This window comes from Bufo bufo, chromosome 2 (assembly GCF_905171765.1).
Source record: "Bufo bufo chromosome 2, aBufBuf1.1, whole genome shotgun sequence".
In the NCBI taxonomy this organism is placed as follows: domain Eukaryota; kingdom Metazoa; phylum Chordata; class Amphibia; order Anura; family Bufonidae; genus Bufo; species Bufo bufo.
Genome location: NC_053390.1, coordinates 673120257 through 673142699, shown reverse-complemented (window position 1 = coordinate 673142699; position 22443 = coordinate 673120257). Strand labels below are relative to the sequence as shown.

Below are 22443 nucleotides of genomic sequence, written 5' to 3'. Positions count from 1 at the left end.
ATTATACTATTGCCATTCAATAATACAACCATTCTGTTATTAAATAAAGATTACTATACAGGTACCAATATAAGCTCCATTCAGTTACCATGTAATGGTAAATAACGTTGCAAGAAAGAGTATGTGAATCCTTAGGAATTTCCTGGGTTTCTGCATTGATTGTTAACTTAATCACAATTATAGACAAACACAATCTAACTACGTTATTGGCACACAAACAGTTGTGCTGTTCACGTCTTTTGAGCACATTGAAATAACAACATCTTTGATGCAGAGAAAAGAAAAGAAAGTGAACCCCTGAAGGTACACAAAGTCTGGGTAATGACAAACTGTTCTCCTCTAGATAGATTGATTCATTTAACAATGCCTCGATGTAGTGTTGATCGTGAATATTCTAATCGCAAATTTTTATCACGAATATCGGCACTTCGAGAATTTGCGAAGATGTAGAATATAGTGCTATATATTCGTAATAGCGTATATTCTAGATTTTGTTTTCATCAGTAACCTCCCTTCTTCCTTGTGGGCCAATGAGAAGGCTGCAATATCTTTGTCAGAGCTTAGCAACACCCGTAGCAACCAATAGGAAAGTTGCCTACCCCTTACTATATAAGAAACTCCCCAGCAGCCATTTTCTGCTGTTTTTTGCAGTTATGAGAGAGAGAGAGCAGTGTCATTGCTGTGCTCTGTGCTTTCATCTGGATCCTTTTCCTTATCCAATTACATTAGATAGTTAGTTAGCTCATATATATAATAAAGATAGTTAGTGGGAGATAGTCAGTGTAGTTTAGATAGTGATATAGTGTAGCTGATAGGTAGTGTGATAGGAATTACTGTTTTCCCCTCCCCACGACAGCACCTTAGACAGATGGCTCTGCCTCCAGGAAACGAAACCTGCAGCATAAAAAGGTGGAGCCACTATCCCACCTCAGTGAGGTTTTCATGTCCTGTTGCGGGAAGCCTGCAGTTCTGGGTTTGTCATGACCAGGAAGCCCTGGTAGATACTGGAGGGTCATTGACAGCAAAATTCTTACCTGCCACAGGTTCCTCTCCCATAGGTTTGGGGCTGGAGGAACAGGAGAGAGCGGCGGTTGTCCAGAAGTCTGCGGGTCTCCCTAGCAGGCAGGAGGTGTCGGTCAATCAGGTGAGGAGGACCACACCATCTTAGCAGGTGTGGCCAGAAGGCCCCAGCAAAAACGCAGACCAGCCAGGACGCCACGGGATGCGGGCGCAGAGTGGTGACGTCATACAGGAAGGAGATGCGTTCCATGGCTGTGCACTTCCGGTCAGGTGACCGGAAGTTCGGCATTTTTGGCGTCTTCAAAAGCGGCAGCAGGTATGGCAGTGATCCGGAGTTGTCCGGAGATGGACAGCAGAGTTCCTATCTCAGTGGCGTCTGTGGTGTGGTGGGTCTGCAGGATGCATTGGATCTCTCAGGTGAGAGGGGCACTCTGATGGCATGTGGTAATCGTTTACAATATTTATTGTATGCAGGGTTGACCACAATAATGGAGGAAGAAAGGAGATCTGAAAGCGCAGACATCGAAATCCTGCCACCGGTATTGTGAGTTCTAATGTTTGGTCCTTAAAGGGTTAAGGCTGTTTCCTTAGATATGGGTATGTTTCTTCTCCGTAGACGGTGCCTAAGAAAGTGGTGACCAAGAAAAAGAATAAAAAATGCCCTATCTGCAAGTGTTCGTTGACATCTTTGTATACTAAGAAGCTCTGTCAGCAGTGCATTGAAAAAACTGTGGCGGAAGAGACTCCAGGTATTCTAAGGGATTTGAAGTCTCATGTCCGAAGTTAAAGTGTCCCTTAAAGCTGGTAGAAAGAAGAGGAAAGTGGTGTCGGATGTAGGGTCCAAAGACAGCGAGTCTCCTTCTGCAGATGGGGACTCTGATGATTCCTCCTCTTCAGAGGATGAAGGGAGAGAAAGGAAATTCCTATTCCCGGCTGAAGATACGGACAAATTACTAAAAGTTATTAGATCTACCCTGGAGTTAGAGGACACCAAAGAAGATAGATCAGTGGAGGACTCCGTATTTGAGGGTCTGAGGGAAAAGAAGCGTAGATGTTTCCCGGTACACAAGTCTATTTTAGCGGTAGTAGAGAAGGAATGGAAAAAAATGGATAAGAAGCCGTTTATATCAAAGACCTTTAAACGGAAATACCCCTTTGAGGAAGAAGCATCTACCTCCTGGGATAAATCCCCAAGACTAGATGTAGCTATTTAAAAAATTTCCAAGAGATCCTCCTTACCTTTTAAAGATATGGGTTTCTTAAGAGACCCTTTAGACAAAAGAATAGATTCTTCACTTAAAAGTACTTGGGAGTCTTCTGCGGCTGCTTTCAGGCCTAGCATAGCTGCCACCGTGGCCGCCAGATCTATGTCTCTGTGGCTATATAGACTGGAAGGGCAGATCAGGGACAGATGTCCTAGGGAGCAGCTATTAGCATCCATGCCTACCTTCCAAAAGGCTGCAGATTTAATTGCTGATGCCTCAATGGATGCGGTGAGACTGGAGGCCAGAGCTGCATCCAGTGGCGTAGGGATCGCCATAGCAACCATAGCAGTGGCTATGGGGCCCTACGCTACTGGGGGCCCGTCCGGACCGCATAATTTTTTAATTTTTTTTTTATTAATACACACAGGAAGCCAGGCCCGACCGCCCGCCCAGTATAGTGGGCGGGGAGCGGGCGGTCCGCGGCTCGGGCCTGGCTGGGGGGAAGCCAAGGAACTAAGGAAGGAGGAGTACTGTAGGCCTGGAGCAGGCGGGCCCGGGGCGCACTGCCGCACAAGGAGAACATGAGGTAGGCGGTGGAGGGGGCCGGAACGGGGGCGTAGCGGAGGCGGAGCCAGGCTGGCACCAGCACCGCAGTGCAGGAAAGTGTTCCTCCGGCTCCTAGTAACTAGAGGGAAGACTCAGGAGGCGGACTCAGGCGGTGGAGGGGGAGGGGCCGGGCCGGGGGGGGTACCTGTTGTGGAGGGACTAGGGAGGGAGTGGTCCCGCCGGCCGCACTGGCGCCAGTCAGATTCGGCCCTATGCGGCTATGCTATCGTCAGGGCAACAGATATCACCCCCCAAGCCTGTGTGTGCGAGTGCGGCTGTGTGCTGGCTGGGCCGCCCGGCCGGACTCGTAGTCAGGGCAACATAGCAGCAGCAGCTAGGCAGGCAGAGCTAGATGATCACAGATGAATGATAGATATTCATTCATTGGCTCAGCAGCGCACCGCTCTGGCTGCCACTACTAGTGACAACTCGTCACCTGACCTGCACAGGGGGGCGTGAGTAGACAGTCACACGGGCAGCTCTAATCAGATGAATCTGATAATTCTGATTCAATTTCTTGGCGGGCGCGGGCCGCGGCTGCCGTCTGAGGTCTGACTCTGCTGTCTGAGTCAGACGGCAGCCGCGGCCCGCGCCCGCCAAGAAATTGAATCAGAATCAGAATTATCATCAGATTAGATCAGATCATGATTCTTCAGTCAGTCATATATATTCAGGCTTCAGCAGAGTCAGTCAGACCTTCGGACAGACGCACACTGGCACTCTGGCAGGCGGCAGCCAGCAGCAGCAGCAGCGCAGGAGACGGCACTCGGCAGGCTTTCAGACTGGACAGGGGTCAGGACTTGTTAGGGTAGGTTCCAATTGAATTTTGAATGTTATTTTATAATAATTAATATGATCATTTGATTTAAAATTAGTTCAAAATGATGAGATGAGCGCCAGGGCCATGTGAGCGCAAAGCACTAGGCTAGCTAGCGCACACACTGAGGCGCTCAGGATTAGCACAGCATCAATAATGTGTTAAATTTTTTTTATGGGGGGGGTGATGCCGTGCTAATCCTGAGCGCCTCTGCTCTGGCGCTAGTTTGTGTGACCGTGACAATGACATGATGGAGCCTGGAGGGAGGGCCGGGGGGGATAATGTAAATGTCTGTACTCTGAGTATGTAACTGTATGTGACATGGGAATGGGGCCAGGCCGCCAGGAAGGACCGGCCGGGGGGGGGAATGATGTGCCATGGGGATGGGGGGTGTAAAATGTGACACAATAGGGGGTAATGATGTGATCATGGATGGGGCCAGAGCCGTCCAGGCGGGAATGGGTAGAAATAGCCTATTGTATGTCACATTTCTCCCCCCCCCCCACCCCCGGCCGACCCTTCCTGGCGGCCTGGCCCCATTCCCATGAAAAGAAAAATAAGGTAAAAAAACATCTACCGTATGCACAGGAGGTGGGTGCGGTAGGTGCATTGCGTGTTTGCGTAGGAGCTCTGGAAGGGGTGGTGGGAGGCCCGATAGATATGTGGGGGCTGGGGGGCCCACAAAATGTTTTTGCTATGGGGCCCATGCATTTCTAGCTACGCCCCTGGCTGCATCCCTTTATAATTCTGCACGCCCGGCCTTGTGGCTTAAAAGCTGGAAAGGAGGGGATATGCCTTTGAAGTTAAGGATATGCAGCATTCCCTGTGACGGTAAATTTGTTTTCGGGTCAGAACTAGACTCTTTGCTTGAAAAGGCTGCAGACAGAAAGAAAAAATTTCCTCAGGAATCCTTTGCCCAGTTTAAGCAATATAAACGGCCCTTTCGGAACCCGTCCAAATTCCAAAATAAAAGGCAGACGGGAGACAGAGAGCAGGGAGCAAGGCCTAGATCTGGAAATAAGAGAAACAGGGAAAACAATGACACCATGATCCCAGTAGGGGGAAGATTAAAATTCTTCCTACCTGCTTGTGAAAAGATTGCAGGGAAATGACTGGTGGGACTTCTGCAGTAAGGGCTAAGGTTGGAGTTCATAAGATATCCCACAGAAAGATTTTTGATTTCGAGATCTTCTCTCGCATTAATGCAAGAAATAAAAAATTAACAAACAAAAACGTGTTGATTCCTGTCCCAGAGTTAGAGGAAGGGAGAGGATTCTATTCTACTCTGTTCCTAGTAAAAAAAAACTGATGGGTCGTACTGGACAATTATAAATTTAAAGCACCTGAACAAATTTCTGAAGGTCAGGAAATTCAGGATGGAGGCTATCAAGACAGCGATCTATCTTTTATCTCTGGGAAGCCATATGGCGGTTCTGGATCTAAAAGATGCCTACCATCATATTCCGATACATCCAGACCACCAGAAATTCCTCAGGGTGGCTGTGAGATCAGAGTTCGGTGTTCTTCACCTTCAGTTCCAGGCGCTACCTTTCGGCCTCTCTATGGCGCCTCAGATTTTTACCAAGGTAGTGGCGGAGATGGCTTCTTTCATCAGAAAGGAGAATATCACGTTCATGCCTTATCTGGACAATTTCCTGGTGGTAGCCCAGTCTGGGGAGGCATGTGTTAAAGTGCTGAATCGGGTGATGATGTCCTGCAAACTCTGTGATGGTTATTAAATTTCCAGAAGTCCAGGATGCAGCCATCGACAAGACAAGTTTTCTTGGGGCTGGTACTAGATTCCAAACAGGAGAAAACTTTCCTCACAGTGGAGAAAGTTGCCAGGGTTCAGCATGCAGTTCAGAGGGTTCAGTCAGGAGAGGCCTTGTCCATAAGGAAAGCAATGTCCCTGTTAGGAGTTCTGACGTCCTGTATACCAGTGGTACAGTGGGCTCAGAGGCACTCTCGGGAACTACAAGTGGAGATCTTGGCCGCCATGAGATGGGCAGGGACTTCACTGGAATCAATAATAAAGCTATCAGATCCAACACTTTCATCCCTGAACTGGTGGAAGGAAGCAGAGAATTTAACTCAGGGAGTTCCCTGGTCCTTTCCGGAACCAGTAGTAGTAACTACCGATGCCAGCCCCTGGGAATGTGGGGCGCATGTGGAGGATCAGATTTTTCAGGGAGAATGGTCCCAGGGTCAGAGATGTTTTTCTTCAAATCGAAAAGAGCTACGGGCAGTCCTACTGGCTCTGAGGGCAGCTCTTCCAAAGATCCAGAACAGGCATGTAAGAGTGATGTCCGACAATCGGTCGGTCGTTTCGTACCTCAATCATCAGGGGGGAACCAGGTCAGATTCCTTACTGAGAGAGACGGAGTGGATTTTCAAGCAAATAGAAGGGAGAGTTCTACATCTTTCAGCCATACACATAAGAGGAGTCGAGAATACTCTGTCAGATTTCTTGAGTCGTCACAAGTTACGTCAGGGGGAATGGTCTCTGAATCCAGAAGTATTTTCCCAGATAGTGGATGTATGGGGTCTTCCATCAGTAGACATGTTTGCCACAAGGGAGAACAGAAAAGTCAAGAAGTTCTTTTCCCTCAGTCCAAAGGAGTACCCATCTGGAGTGGATGCCTTTCTCCAGAGATGGAACTTCCCTCTGGGATATGCTTTTCCCCCTCTGCAGTTGATTCCACTAGTGATAAGGAAGATCAGGTACGAGGAAGCAAGAGTGATTCTAATAGCGCCCTTCTGGCCGAAGAGGGCATGGTTTTCCCTGTTGAGAGCCATGACAGTTTCGGACCCATGGATTCTGAAGAAGGTTCTTATCCTTTCTAGGTGTAGATAGAGTTTCTTGGCCTTTAGAATTCTCAGTTATACAGGTGTTAGAATTCCTCCAGAAAGGGTTGTCCCTTGGGTTGGTGAAAAGTACACTGAAGGTGCAGGTGTCCGCATTGTCAGTCTTAGGGAGAAGGAATTTAGCCATGGACCCATGGGTGGTTAGGTTTTTTTCGGCAGTTGACACAGTGGTACCTGTGAAGGGCACCAGATTTCCTCCCTGGGATCTAAACCTAGTATTGAATGCCTTAAACAAACATCCTTTTGAGCCACTAAATTCTTGCTCAGCTAAATTGCTTACCCTTAAGCTGGTTTTATTGGTAGCTTTAACGTCAGCTAGGAGGGTTAGTGAGATTCAAGCCCTCTCCATTAACCCCCCTTTTATGACTATCAGAGAGGATAGGGTAGTGCTGAGGCCAGATCCAGGTTTTCTGCCGAAAGTCCCTTCTAGGTCAAATTGGTCTCAGGAGGTAGTTCTTCCAGCTTTCTTTTCAGAACCGAAGACTGACAGAGAAAAGGAGCTGCATTCTCTTGATGTCAAGAGGTGTATTTTACAGTACCTGGAAGTAACTAAAGATTGGAGAAAATCTTCTGCCTTATTTGTACTATTTGGTGGGGTTAGAAAAGGTAATACGGCCTCTAAGGCATCTATTGCCCGCTGGATTAGAGAAGCCATATCCTTGGCATATTCAGTATCTGGTGTTTCTCCTCCTGTTTCTGTGAGAGCACACTCCACGCGGGCGGTGTTGACTTCCTGGGCAGAAAGGGCGAGTGTATCTATAGAACAGATTTGTCAGGCAGCTACCTGATCCTCTCCGTCCACTTTCTATAAGCACTATAGGCTTCAGCTCGATTCTATTTCTGACCTACTTTTTGGCACAAAGGTCTTGGGCAATGTCACCCACCCTGAGGATGATCTCTGAAATCTCTCTCTAAGGTGCTGTCGTGGGGAGGGGAAAAATGATGATTACACTTACCGGTAATCGGATTTTCCTGACCCCACAACAGCACCTCTTTATTCCCTCCCTTTGGTGTAGGGCTGTGTGTTCACGGGTGTCGCATAAAAAAAAAGTGTATATATGTATGGAATGGAAAAGTGTTCCTCTCATGCTCTGAAAACTCACTGAGGTGGGAGAGTGGCTCCACCTTTTTATGCTGCAGGTTTCCTGTCCTGGAGGCGGAGCCATCTGTCTAAGGTGATGGTGGGTTAGGAAAATCCGATTACCGGTAAGTGTAATCATCATTTTCTCTGCTGTCCATACATACATGCTACAGACAACAATACTTAGTGCACCAATCAGTAATATCTACTCAGACCTGATAAAATGTGAAGTTGCATGTATTGCGCAAAAAATATGCGCATCATTAAAGCCGATTTGCGCAATCGCAAAAATAATGACGAGATCACGAATAGTGATGGACGAACATCGGCCGGGACGATACGTGAACGCACATTCGCAGGCCCCATTTAATTTAATGGCAGGCGAACCTGAATAACCTTCAGGTCATATTTGTAGCCAGCAAACACTTACTAGAAGTACACAAATAGTCCCACAACATGAACAGTGATATACCAGAGGGGGATCATTGGCAAAAACTCCCACAAAAAATATGTATTTTAATCAGGGCCATTTTTAAGCGTCTTAAAGGGAAACTGTCAAAAATGTGCCCTGCTGGAGCCTAGAAATGTTTTATTTCCTATCTGTTTGATGAATACAAATGTGCAACACTCCACGTTTTTGTATACTGAAGAGTCCATTAAAAAAAATGCATACGGTAACGTAATTTTTTTTTCTACCATGGAACTGTATGACGAATGGACTCCACTGTACGGCATCAGTCTGAGGCATCTGTTAACGTATACATTTTTGGTATGCATTAAATTGATGGCAAAATCAGGATGTGAACCCAGCCCTAGTGTCAGAATAAGCACCAGTACACAGTGGAGCAGCATGGCGGAGAGAGGAGGCCGCCTTGTACTGACAGAGCGCTACCTGGTCCTGGTGGTCAGGGATGAGGACTGTGTTTCCCAAGGATCATTTTCTACTGGGAAATACAGGGCACAGTATAATACACTAGAATCTATATAATATAAAGATAGTATCCCTACCCCCGAATAATAATACAATTAGGTGGTCATTTATTATATAGAAATACTTCTATGTTAGGCGTATTTCTGACACAGATTGTGGTGCAAAGGTCCTTAGCACCACAATCTGCATATTTTTCCCGCTCATGCCAGTTCTAAAAAAGGATTGTGTGGGCAGGGAAAGGGATACAGTTATGGACATCCAGTTATTGGATACCACCGCCATACATTGACCGGATAACATCTATAGGCATTTACCTGATAGCAAAGAACTTTGGATTCTGTGGCTGGAGGTACATTAGGCGGTCACAGGATAAATATAATAAATATATAACTGTCGGCCAGTACAGGCCCCAAAAATTAGCCAATAGGCATTCACCTGACAGCAAAGAACTTTGGATTCTGTGGCTGGAGGTGCATTAGGCGGTCACAGGATGAATATGTAACTGTCGGCCAGTACAGGCCCCAAAAATTAGGCATTCACTTGACACTTGAGTGGTGGCGGATATGTGTGGGCTGGCATGAGGAAATTCAATTACACGTGGTCATAACAGGTGTTTAATTCCTCCATGCCTCATTCATTTTTAAAAATGTGAGGTAGTCCACACTGTCGTGAGCTAGGCGAGTGCGCTTATTGGTCACATTCCCCCCTGCTGCAGTGAACGTCCTTTTGGACAGAACACTCGATGAGGGGCAAGCCAAGAGTACCATGGCAAATTGTGCCAGCTCTGGTCACAGGTCAAGCCTGCACACCCAGTAGTCAAAGGGTTCCTCGCTTCTCAGAGCGTCCACATTGGCAGTTAACCCGATGTAGTCAGACACCTGTCGGTATAGGCGTTCCCTGAGACTAGATCCAGAGTGAGGCTGTCGATGGGTTGGATGCAAGAATGATCTCATATCCAAAGTGACTAACACATCTTCAAACCGCCCTATTTTTGTAGGTGCGGTATGATTGGTACCCGCACCTGTTTTGCTGTGGGTGGAAATTCCTCTGCCAGTGCCCGCAACAGCAGAATGCAGCATCTCTCGCAGCATGGCCTGGAAATGCTGCCTTTTGACAGCCCTCTGTGATGCTGGTAACATGTCTGCCATTTTGCGTTTGTACCGGGGGTCTAAGTACGTTGCCACTCAGTACATGTCCTTGACCTTTATGCTTTTTATACGGGGGTTCCTCTTCAAACACTGGAGCATGAAGGCCCCCATTTGCACTAAATTGGAAGCGGTGGAGCACCCTGGCTCCTGTTCATCGCCCAGGAGAATGTCGACCTTGGTCTCCTCCCCCCAGCCACGGACAACACCAGGGATCCCCAAAAAGTTTAATGCCTGCTCTTCTTGCTCCTTCTCCTCCTCCTCCGCCCAGCCACCATCCTCCTCTGTGATGATGAGCGGCAGGGTTCATATTCGAATTCGTGATATTTCGCAAATATTTTTTAGAATATTCACGAATTCAAATATTCGTTATATTCTACATTCTTTTTTTTTTACTGGAAAATCGGCAAGGTAATGATTGCGTAATATGCAAATATTACGCGATCAATGCTGGCGTGGGTCAAAAACGAATCTATATAGCACTATAGAATATAGTGCTATATATACTGTATTTTTCGCTCTATAAGACGCACTTTTTCCCCCCCAAAAGTGGGAGGAAAATGGCAGTGTGTCTTATGGGGCGAAGGCTGCCATTTTTACACTGATTCACCGCCGACCGCAAGCTGCACAGCGCGGCCGGCGTGTGTATCAGCGAGGACGGAGGAGGGGCTGGGGGCCGGCCTTTAGTTTTGTAATGGCAGTGGGGCCCGGTGCAGTCACTGTATTCTATTGCACCGGGCCCCGCTCACTGTACTAATGGTATCTACTGTAACTGCAGGCATGCGATGGTTAACTATAGATATGTTCGATCCAGCGCTGATCAGCTTGTACTTACGACCATAGCAGGCTGGAGGCAGAAGGCAGGAGGCTGGGCGGGCGGGCGGGCACTGGCAGCGTAACTTCCTATGTCACATGCCTGCTCCGCCCACTTTATGAATGAAGCAGGCGGCGCAGGCACGTGACGTAGAAAGTTACGCTGCCAGTGCCCGCCCGCCCAGCCTCCCAGCCTCCTGCCTCCAGCCTGCTATGATTGTAAGTACAGGCTGCTCAGCGCTGGATCGAACATATCTATAGTTAACCATTACATGCCTGTAGTTACAGTAGATACCATTAGTACAGTGAGTGGGGCCCGGTGCAATGGAATACAATGACTGCACTAGGCCCACGCTGCCATTTAAAAACGAGTGTAGATGCCAGCCCCCACCCCGTGTATTGGGGGTCATTCACAGTGGCTGACACTGTTATGGGGGGTATCTGTGGATGTCAAATAGCATAAGATGCTATTTATCTGTCATCCACAGATCCCCCCATAGCAGTGTCATGCCATCTACAGATGCCTCCATAACAGTGCCATCCACAGACGCCCCCATAACAGTGTCAGCCACAGACCCCATAACAGTGTCAGCCACAGACCCCCATAACAGTGTCAGCCACAGACCCCCATAACAGTGTCAGCCACAGACCCCCATAACAGTGCCATCCACAGACTCCCATAACAGTGCCATCCACAGACCCCCATAACAGTGCCATCCACAGACTCCCATAACAGTGCCATCCACAGACCCCCATAACAGTGCCATCCACAGACCCCCATAACAGTGCCATCCACAGACCCCCATAACAGTGCCATCCACAGACCCCCATAATAGTGTCATTCACAGGCTACCATTAGTTCAAAGCCCACCAAAAGCACACCTTTTGGTTGAAAATATATTTTTTCTTATTTTCCTCCTCCAAAACCTAGGTGCGTCTTATCGGAGCGAAAAACACTGCTATGTCTTGTAGGGCGAAAAATACGGTATTAGTTTTTCAGAATATTCGTCATTTTTTTCCATCTGAAGTTATGATTCCTCCCTGCTTAAGTTGCTTGTCAATGGCCACAAATTTTCTTAAGGCCTCCGAGTCCACCAATTTATATGGCAGTAGTTGGCGGGCTAGCAGTTCCGACAAGCCAGTGGTCAGCCGTTGGGCAAGAGGATTATCCAGTGTCATCATTTTTTTACGCTCGAACATTTGGGCCACGGAAGCCTGCCTTGTGCCAGAGGAACGCAACGACGGGACAGTGGAAGGTGGAGTGGAGGACAAATGGGAGGAGAGAGGAGAAAGAGATTAGGCAGGATGTGGAGCTCTGGGAGTGTGGCTTTGTGGGTTCTGACAGCGTTGCTCACACTGGGCTCGGTGACGGGAGGCCAGGTACCTTCTTAAGGCGGTTGTCCCTAGGTGAGTGTTGGGCTTACTGCGACTTATGCGTTGACAGCACAGGCTGCAGATGGCAACACTATTATCAGAAGCTGAAAAAAAAGCCCACACTGTGGAGCCATGTGCCGTTGTCCTGGGAGTGCCAGATGTTACCATGCATGGTGGATGGCTCGCTCCAGATACATTTGCAGTCTGCTTTTTGACTCCTGTGCACTGCGAGTTCTGCCTGCTTCTCCTCCTTCTCCTCCCCATCTGCTGCTCTGTCTCTCCCTCTGAAATCCCCTCCTCTTCCTCTCTTGTGGGCACCCACGTGACGTCCATCGACGCGTCATCATCGTCACCTTCACCACCACTGACATTAGAGATCTCGGAGTAGGCAGCAACAGCGGGGATAACCATCCTTGGGATGATCTGGGTACTGTCATCAGACTGCTGGGTGGCGGCCGTTGCTACCTCCTCTCCCTCATAGAAAGTATATTATAGTGCATTTGTATTGTGCAGCAATTGTGTGCAGTTCTGCTGAGATACAGCAGCTAGATAGAAGGACAAACACTATTTGAAGTAACTAATTGCAACTGGTGTGATATACCTGCTGACCCAAAAAAAAAAAAAAATGATAGAGGGGTGTAATATACCTATAATAAACCATCTAACATAGAAAGTATATTATAGTGCATTTGTATTCTGCAGCAGTTGTGAGCGGTTCTGCTGAGATACCGCAGCTACAGTGGGATGCGAAAGTTTGGGCAACCTTGTTAATCGTCATGATTTTTCTGTATAAATCGTTGGTTGTTACGATAAAAAATGTCAGTTAAATATATCATATAGGAGACACACACAGTGATATTTGAGAAGTGAAATGAAGTTTATTGGATTTACCGAAAGTGTGCTATAATTGTTTAAACAAAATTAGGCAGGTGCATAAATTTGGGCACCACAAAAAAGAAAGGAATTCAATATTTAGTAGATCCTCCTTTTGCAGAAGTTACAGCCTCTAAACGCTTCCTGTAGGTTCCAATGAGAGTCTGGATTCTGGTTGAAGGTATTTTGGACCATTCCTCTTTACAAAACATCTTTTGTTCATTCAGTTTTGATGGCTTCCAAGCATGGACAGCTCTCTTTAAGTCACACCACTGATTTTCAATTATATTTAGATCTGGGGACTGAGATGGCCATTCCAGAACGTTGTACTTGTTCCTCTGCATAAATGCCTTAGTGGATTTTGAGCAGTGTTTAGGGTCGTTGTCTTGTTGGAAGATCCAGCCCCGGCGCAACTTCAGCTTTGTCACATTGTGGACATTGGACATTTGTGGACATTGGTCTCCAGAATCTGCTGATACTGAGTGGAATCCATGCGTCCCTCAACTTTGACAAGATTCCCAGTCCCTGCACTGGCCACACAGCCCCACAGCATGATGGAACCACCACCAGATTTTACTGTAGGTAGCAGGTGTTTTTCTTGGAATGCTGTGTTCTTTTTCCTCCATGCATAACGCCCCTTGTTATGGCCAAATAACTCAATTTTAGTTTAATCAGTCCACAGCCCCTTATTCCAAAATGAAGCTGGCTTGTCCAAATGTGCTTTAGCCCACCTCAAGGGGCACTTTTTGTGCTGTGGGCGGAGAAAAGGCTTCCTCTGCATCACTCTCGCATACAGCATCTCCTTGTGTAAAGTGCGCCGAATGGTTGACCGATGCACAGTGACTCCATCTGCAGCAAGATGATGTTGTAGGTCTTTGGTGCTGGTCTGTGGGTTGACTCTGACTGTTCTCACCATTTGTCGCTTCTGTCTATCCGAGATTTTTCTTGGTCTGCCACTTCGAGCCTTAACTTGAACTGAGCCTGTGGTCTTCCATTTCCTCAATATGTTCCTAACTGTGGAAACAGACAGCTGAAATCTCTGAGACAGCTTTGTGTATCCTTCCCCTAAACCATGATGGTGAACAATCTTTGTCTTCAGGTCATTTGAGAGTTGTTTTGAGACTCCCATGTTGCTACTCTTCAGAGAAAATTAAAAGAGGAGGGAAACTTACAATTGACTCCCTTAAATACTCTTTCTCATAATTGGATTCACCTGTGTATGTAGGTCAGGGGTCACTGAGATTACCAAGCCAATTTGAGTTCCAATAATTAGTTCTAAAGGTTTTGGAATCAATAAAATGACAACAGTGCCCAAATTTATGCACCTGCCTAATTTTGTTTAAACAATTATAGCACACTTTCTTTAAATCTAATAAACTTCATTTCACTTCTCAAATATCACTGTGTGTGTCTTCTATATGATATATTTAACTGACATTTTTTATCATAACAACCGATTTATACAGTCAAATCATGACGATTAACAAGGTTGCCCAAACTTTCGCATCCCACTGTATATAGAGGGACAAACGCTATTGGAATAACTAATTGCAACTGGTGTGATATACCTGTTGCCCCCCCAAAAAAAAACTGATTGAGGCGTGTGATATACCTGTAATACATCTTCTAACATGGAAAGTATATTATAGTTCATTTGTATTTTGCAGCAGTTGTGTGCGGCTTTGCTAAGATACCACAGCTAGATAGAGCAACTACTGTAATTGCAACTAGTGTGATATGCCTGATTCCCCCCCCCCAAAAAAAAAACTGATTGAGTGGTGTGATATACCTATAATATACCTTCTAACATAGAAAGTATATTATATTGCATTTGTATTGTTAAATACACATTTTGACACCTTCCTACATATAAAATTTAGCTTTCAATAAATGCCACTAAAAGCTGAAAATACATTAAAGACAGGCCCTGCAATCTAAAAAACGTGTTGTCACTGTAACAATAAAAACCTATTGGTTTATATAAAAATACTCTGGTTGCGTTTTTGCGCCTACGGTCCACCCCTCCACTCGACCCCCAGTCCAGTGGAAATATACCCTATTCATCGACCCAGACGGCGGCTTGGCCCCCGCCAAAGGGGAACACGGACTAAATCGGCAGCATCAACCAGTGAGACGTAATCACTCCTATTCACCGCCATCACAGTTGCACCGAACAATAGGTGCAACAACAGGTGAGCAGCACCACTCTACCTGTTACTCTGAAGGCTCGGCTTTTAACTTATTTACCCTATGAGCACCTTTTTCTCTCCTTGGCCATTTTTTACTGCAATCTAAAAAGCACAGGTGAAACATTAGTCTGATACAGTACATAAACTGTCAACACCTGAGTCATATATTAGATGTAAAGCACATATTCTCAGAAATCCATTGTTTCTCTGTGTTACTCACGGTTTGCAGAACTACTGATGAATGTACACATGTGCTGATCACTAAGGGTAGTATGAAGATTTTGCTAGTTGATATTGGTTTCACTACTCTATCTCTTTTCCACCCTTAGCTAGTCCTCAGCACAGGGACACCCCCTGATGGCGGAGGTTCCTGAGCTCGTACCTATTCTAGTAATCACCCATACAGACCGTATACTAAGGCAAATAGATAGTTGCAATAAAATACACACATGAGTATATTGTGCTAAATAAGTGAAAAAATTTAATGAAAAACAACAAAAAATTTAAAATTAAAAAACACGTTCCAACACGTCCTGACGCAGCATTTCCCCAGCAATTAAATACTGGTTCATCAGGGGACAAAAAGATATTAGACTCAAACAGGATCCTATTATATGAATCCTCCTCCAAATAAAAAAGATCTGCAAAAATTCGGGAATCTATAGTCCCTTAGATAGGGACATATGGAGACCTGGACTTAGATGTAGGCTCTAGGATCAAAGGCGTCTCAGTATTTGATTCAGACCTGGCGCCTTATATGTCACCTCCTCAAGAAATACACGCCCACTAACTTCCCCTTCCTAAGCCAAGACAAGTGCTGTCAAAATCTTGCTATTTCCATCTCCCTTCACTCCCAACACCTCAATATTTGTCCCCCGAAGGTCAAAGGACAGGATCGCTGTATTATAGCTACCTATTTATTACTCTCCGGTCTAAAACAGACTACGAACGCCACCGTGGAATGCAAAAGCGTTCCACCGGCCGAACCGGAAGTACGCTTCATCACATCACACTTGCGTACCATAGACAGGAAGTGGCTAGTATCGGAAGTCTGCTGTGGAACGCAAGATGCGCTACACAGCATAACCCCACAGTATATGAATATAAGATATAATGATAACGCGTTATAATTCGCTTTGTTAATACATCTGCCACCAGAATTAAGCTCCTGCAAAAGGAGGGAAGGGGGAGGGAAAAATCGGAGAGGAGAGAGGGGGAGAGAAGTGGGATAAAGATGGCCTATAGGGATAGCGATTTAAAGAGATATTACATACTGTATATTTTGATACTATCCCTATTTCAGTAAATACTTAGAATAGTAAATACGGTACTTACAATAGTAAATACTTACAATAGGCCCACATCAGAATAGAAAGGCATAATGAGGATAATAGGCACATATGATAATGCTCATGAGAAGATCTTTGAGATATTGAGGAAGCACTGGGGAATCTTACAGACAGATCAAGATCTGGTGGACGTACTACCTCCAAGACCAGCTGTTACGTTCAGGAGGGGTAGGTCAAACAAGGATCGCCTGGTACATAGTATGTATGTGAAACCTAGACACTCAGATACCTGGCTGGATCGAAGACCCTTGAGGACTTTCAAATGCAGTGGCTGTGTAGCTTGCCCCTTCATTTTGATATCTAAAACATTTAAAAGGGTAATTACAGAGAACAGATTTTAATTGCAGAACATGTGGAGTAGTGTACCTTATCACGTGTCAGTGCCCTCGTAATTATGTGGGAAAAACTAAAAGAGAACTGAGAAGGAGAATTGGGGAACACATTGGAGACATTAAACATAAGAGGGACACATTAGAAACAAATCATGTTCATGAATTCCATGGGGGGGGACCCTAAATCCCTCAGATTTCAAGAAGTTATCCATCCCTCTCCACGTAAGGGAGATTGGAATAGAAGGATATTACAGAGGAAGAGTCAATGGATCTATAGATTACGAACATCAAATAAAGAGGGTGTCAACGAACACTTGTCATTTGGTTGTTTCTTATAGTCAGTAATACTCTCTCTGTGTGTATTCTTAGGTATTCTGTCAATTAATATATAGAATTTAGTGCACCTTCATTGGGTTATTTTCTTTCTTTTCCTGGCTCCCTGGTCATGGAGGTCTTGACATTTTAATATATGCTGTAATAGGAATCATCAGATCAGAAAGGTCCATTATAGATTATATCAATTGGTAAGTCCCATTGGAGTGTCCTTACCAAATATGGACTACTCCCTGAGGACTTCTTTTTTGCTCCCTGCATAGGATGTGGGCCTATTGTAAGTATTTACTGAAATAGGCATAGTATCAAAATATATGTAATATCTCTTTAAATGACTATCCTTATAGGTCATCTTTATCCCACTTCTCTCCCCCTCTCTCCTCACTGATTTTTCCCTCCCCTCTTCCCTCCTTTTGCAGGAGCTTAATTCTGGTGGCAGATGTATTAACAAAGCGAATTATAACGCGTTATCATTATATCTTATATTCATATACTGTAGGGTTACGCTGTGGAGCGCATCTTGCGTTCCACAGCAGACTTCCGATACTAGCCACTTCCTGTCTATGGTACGCAAGTATGATGTGATGAAGCGCACTTCCGGTTCGGCCGGTGGAACGCATTTGCGTTCCACAGTGGCGTTCATAGCCTGTTTTAGACCGAAGAGTAATAAATAGGTAGTGTGAGGGATCGTCTTTTTATTCAGGGATCATTCTCACAGACTTCTTCCAGACAAAGGCTGTAGTGTCCAAACAGTGCATTTATTTGGCAGTCTTCATGCACAAACAGCAACCAAAACATAAATCAAAATAAATCCTCAGCCGTCTGGCCGCTGACTAAACAGTATAGTCCCTCTCTAGCAGGATCTGGGTCTACCACCCAGCTCCACAAAACACTGCAGTGCTTACCCCACACAGGGTCAGAGGGTCCCGGCTCCCATAGGTTTTAGAACAGCCTGCTCCTTCCTCAGACTGAGAGACCCACCCAAGTCCAACAACAGGATTAAATAGCATCCCTGGACATGGGCATATTCTTAAATACCGGAGTGGAGCATGGGGAACAGGCACCCACCGAACATATTGCCTGTTCCCAGTAAAAGCCCACCCTGGACGAGCTGGAGCCAGCTAAGCTAAGTAGCTTGGCGTCCACCAACTAGCTTAGTGGCCACCTGTATCTAGGGCCTTTATTCCACCAAGGCCGGGCCCCTTAGTGACACACTCCTTGTGCAAACAACACGCCCTTTCCATGCTTTGCCGGGACTTTTCTATTTTCACCCAGGCTCCCCTGGGTGAGATACACTCTTTCAATGGCCGTCATGTGGCCCTCTTGCAGCTCCATTGCCATAGTAGCTATAATGCAGCGATCCTGTACTTTGAACTTTGGGGGATAAATATTGAGGTGTTGGGAGTGAAGGGAGATGGAAATAGCAAGATTTTGACAGCACTTGTCTTGGCTTAGGAAGGGGAAGTTAGTGGGCGTGTATTATGGAGGGGGTGACATATAAGGCGCCAGATTTGAACCAAATACTGAGACGCCTTTCATCCTAGAGCCTACATCTAAGTCCAAGTCTCCATATGTTCCTATCTCAGGGACTATAGATTTCCGAATTTTTGGAGATCTTTTTTTATTTGGAGGAGGATTCATATCAAAGGACCCTGTTCGAGTCTAATATCTTTTTGTCCCCTGATGAACCAGTATTTAATTGCTGGGGAAACGCTGCGTCGGGACATGTTGTTTTTTTTTTTTTTGTTATTTTCCAATACATTTTTCATCTTTATATAACTGTCACACTTATTTAGCACAATATACTCATGTATGTATTTTATTGCATCTAACTATTTGCCTTAGTATAGGGTCTGTATAGGTGATTACTAGTATAGGTACGAGCACAGGGAACCTCCACCATCAGGGGATGTCCCTGGGGTGAGGACTAGCTAAGGGTGGAATAGGGAGAGAGTAGGGAAACCCATATCAACTATCAAAAAATCTTGGTGATCAACACGTGTGTACATTCATCAGTGGTTCTACAAACCGTGAGTAACACAGCTTTTTAGATTGCAGGGCCTGTCTTTAATGTATTTTCAGCTTTTAGTGGTATTTATTAAAAGTTAAATTGTATATGTAGGAAGGTGTGAAAATGTGCATTAAGCTTCTATAATTCCTCACTGTGGAATTCTGCCATTCTTGGCGATTTTGTATAAGGTGCATTTGTATTGTGCAGCAGTTGTGTGCGGTTTTGCTGAGATACCGCAGCTAGATAGAGGGACAAACTCTATTGGAATAACTAATTGCAATGAGTGTGATATACCTGTTTCCCCCAAAAAACTGATTAAGGGGTGCGATATACCTGCTTCCACCAAAAACTGATTGAGGGGTGTGAAACACCAGCTTCCACAAAACATTGATTGAGGGGTGTGTTACACCGGCTTCCAGCAAATATTTATTGAGGCCTGCGATACCCTGGCTTCCACCAAATATTGATTATGGGGTTTGATATACCAGCTTCCAGTAAATACTCATTAAAGAGAACCTGTCACCAGGATTTTGTGTATAGAGCTGAAGACATGGGTTGCTAGATGGCCGCTAGCACATCCGCATACCCAGTCCCCATAGCTCTGTGTGCTTTTATTGTGTAAAAAAACTGAGTTGATACATATGCAAATTACCCTGAGATGAGTCCTGTACGTGAGATGAGTCAGAGACAGGACTCATCTCAGGTTAATTTGCATATGTATCAAATCGGTTTTTTTTACACAATAAAAGCTCACAGAGCTATGGCGACTGGGTAAGCGGATGTGCTAGCGGCCATCTAGCAGCCCATGTCCTCTGCTCTATAGACAAAATCCCGGTGACAGGTTCCCTTTAAGGGGTTCTATATACCTGTCTCCACAAAATACTGATTTAGGGGTTTGATATACCAGCTTCCACCAAATATAGATTGAGGCCTGCGATACACGGGCTTCCACCAAATATTGATTAAGTGTTTTTTATTTATAGTGTTGAGCGCGAATATTCGAATTGCGAATTTTAATCGTGAATATCGCCAATTCGAGAACTCGCGAATATTTAGTATATATTTGTATTCATAATATTGTAATCGCGAATTTAACGCAACTATATTGCGAATTTATCGCAAATATCGGCACTTAGCAGTAGTGTTGCCTATAGGAGTAGTGTTGATTGCGAATTTTCATATTGCGCACTCTATTGCAAATTTTCCGATTGCCGATTTTTGCAATCAAGAAAATAATGACTGGAGATCACAAATTCGCGAATATATGATGAATATTTGCCCAAATATTCGCGAAATATTGTGAATTCGAATATTGCCCCTGCGCTCATCACTGTTGATTTACCGGCTTCCAGCAAATACTCATTAAGGGGTTCTATATACCTGTTTCCACAAAATACTGATAGAGGAGATTGATATACCGGCTTCCACTAAATATTGATTGAGGCCTGCGATACACCGGCTTCCACCAAATATTGATTAAGGGGTTTGATTTACCTGCTTCCAGCAAATACTCATTAAGGAGTTCTATATACCAGTTTCCACAAAATACTGATAGAGGGGATTGATATACCGGATTCCACCACATATTAATTTAGGCCTGCGATATACCTGCTTCCACAAATACTGCTCTTCTACAGGGATTTTGTCATACGGTCATTTTGAAAATGACAGGCAGAGGAAGAGACAGGCCATTCCGCAGGGGTGATAGGGGTCAGGCAGGTGCACCAGGCCGGAGCCTAAGTGGAAAGTTGGAGAAGGTGCATGCGATTACATCACAGGACGCACCAGAGTTGGTTGAGTGGCTCACTCAGCCTTCCGCTTAAGCACCCTCCTCATCCTCTGCATCAGCACCCTCCTCACTCTCTGCTATATGCACCCCTAAAGATACCGTACCACCACCACCATAGCCTCTCCACTCGAGTCAGAGGAATTATTTTCCCATCCATTCCCAGACCTTACCAATGCGCAGCCATTCTTGGCATAGGATCAGGAAGATGAGGTAGCAGCGGCTGCCACCCAGCAGTCTGACGACAGTACCCAGATCAGCCCAAGAAAAGAGGTCCCCGCTGTTGCTGCCTACTCCAAGATCTCTAATATCAGTGGTGGTGAAGGTGACGATGATGACGTGTCGATGGATGTCATGTGGGTGCCCACAAGAGAGGAAGAGGAGGGGAGTTCAGAGGGAGAGACAGAGCAGCAGATAGGGGGTAGAAGGAGAAGCAGGCAGAACTCGCAGTGCACAGGAGGCAAAAAGCAGACTGCAAAGGTATCTGGAGCGAGCCATCCACCATGTATGGTAACATCTGGGGCTCCCAGGACGCCGGCACATGGCTCGGCAGTGTGGGCTTTTTATAACGTGTCAGCTTCTGACAATAGTGTTGCCATCTGCAGCCTGTGCTGTCAACTCATAAGTCAAGGTAAGCCCATCACTCACCTAGGGATGACTGCCTTAAGAAAGCACCTGGCCTCCCATCACTGATCCCAGTGGGAGCAACACCGTCAGAACCTACAAAGCCACACTCCTGGCTCTCCACATCCTGCCTCTTCTGCTTCTCCTCTCTCCTCCCATTTGTCCTCCACCCCACCTTCCACCGTGCCTTCGTTGCGTTCATCTGGCACAAGGCAGGCTTCCGTGGCCCAAATGTTCAAACGTAAAAAGTTGATGACACCGGATAACCCTTTGACCAACGGCTGACCGCTGGCTTGTCGGAACTGCTAGCCTGCCAACTACTGCCATATAAAATGGTGGACTCGGAGGCCTTTAGAAAATTTGTGGCCATTGGCACACCGCAATGGATGGTCCCCAGAAAGATTATTTTTCTCCCAGAAGGGCATCCCTGAACTATATTGCCATGTTCAGCGGCAAGTTAATATATCTCTGGCACACAGTGTCGGTGCCAAGATACATCTGACTACAGACATGTGGTCTAGCAAACACGTGCAGGGAAGGTACATAACTTTTACTGCCCACTGGGTGAACCTTCTGGTGGCTGTAAAGCATGCAACTCGTGGCACCCGTGTGGATTTGGCGTTACCGCCACGGATTGCATGAAGGCCTGCCTCTTTTTCTCCTCCTCCTACTCCATCCTCCATCTCCTCCTCGGCCGACTCCTCCTTTTCCACTGCTACTATCACCTCTTCCGCTGCACCCCCCAAGCTCCCCAGAACCTATTCGACGTGCCAGGTGAGACATTGCCATGCTGTGCTGCGGCTGTTGTGCCCGAAAGTCAAGAGCCACACTGGTCTTGCACTGCTTTCAGCTCTGCGGTCACAGGCCGATCAGTGGCTAACCCCGCTCAATTTGACAGTTGGTAAAGTGGTATGCGACAATGGTGCCAATCTGCTGAGCGCGCTGAAACAGGGTAAAATGACATGTGCCGTGCATGGCACACGTCCTGAACTTAGTCGTGCAGCGATTCATTGCCAAATACCCCGGGGTCCAGGGCGTCTTGCGGCAGGCCAGAAAAATCTCTGGCCATTTTAGAAGATCTTACATGGC

General features: G+C 46.0%; 1 long non-coding RNA gene across 1 annotated transcript; it reads left to right on the top strand.

Moving 5' to 3' along the window:
* Window positions 1-2917: 2917 nt before the first annotated feature.
* Window positions 2918-21613, top strand: LOC120991745. The gene is made up of 3 exons (XR_005776792.1): window positions 2918-3059; window positions 9445-9447; window positions 21604-21613. It is a non-coding gene; the product is annotated as an uncharacterized LOC120991745 (long non-coding RNA).
* The last annotated feature ends 830 nt before the right edge of the window (window positions 21614-22443 follow it).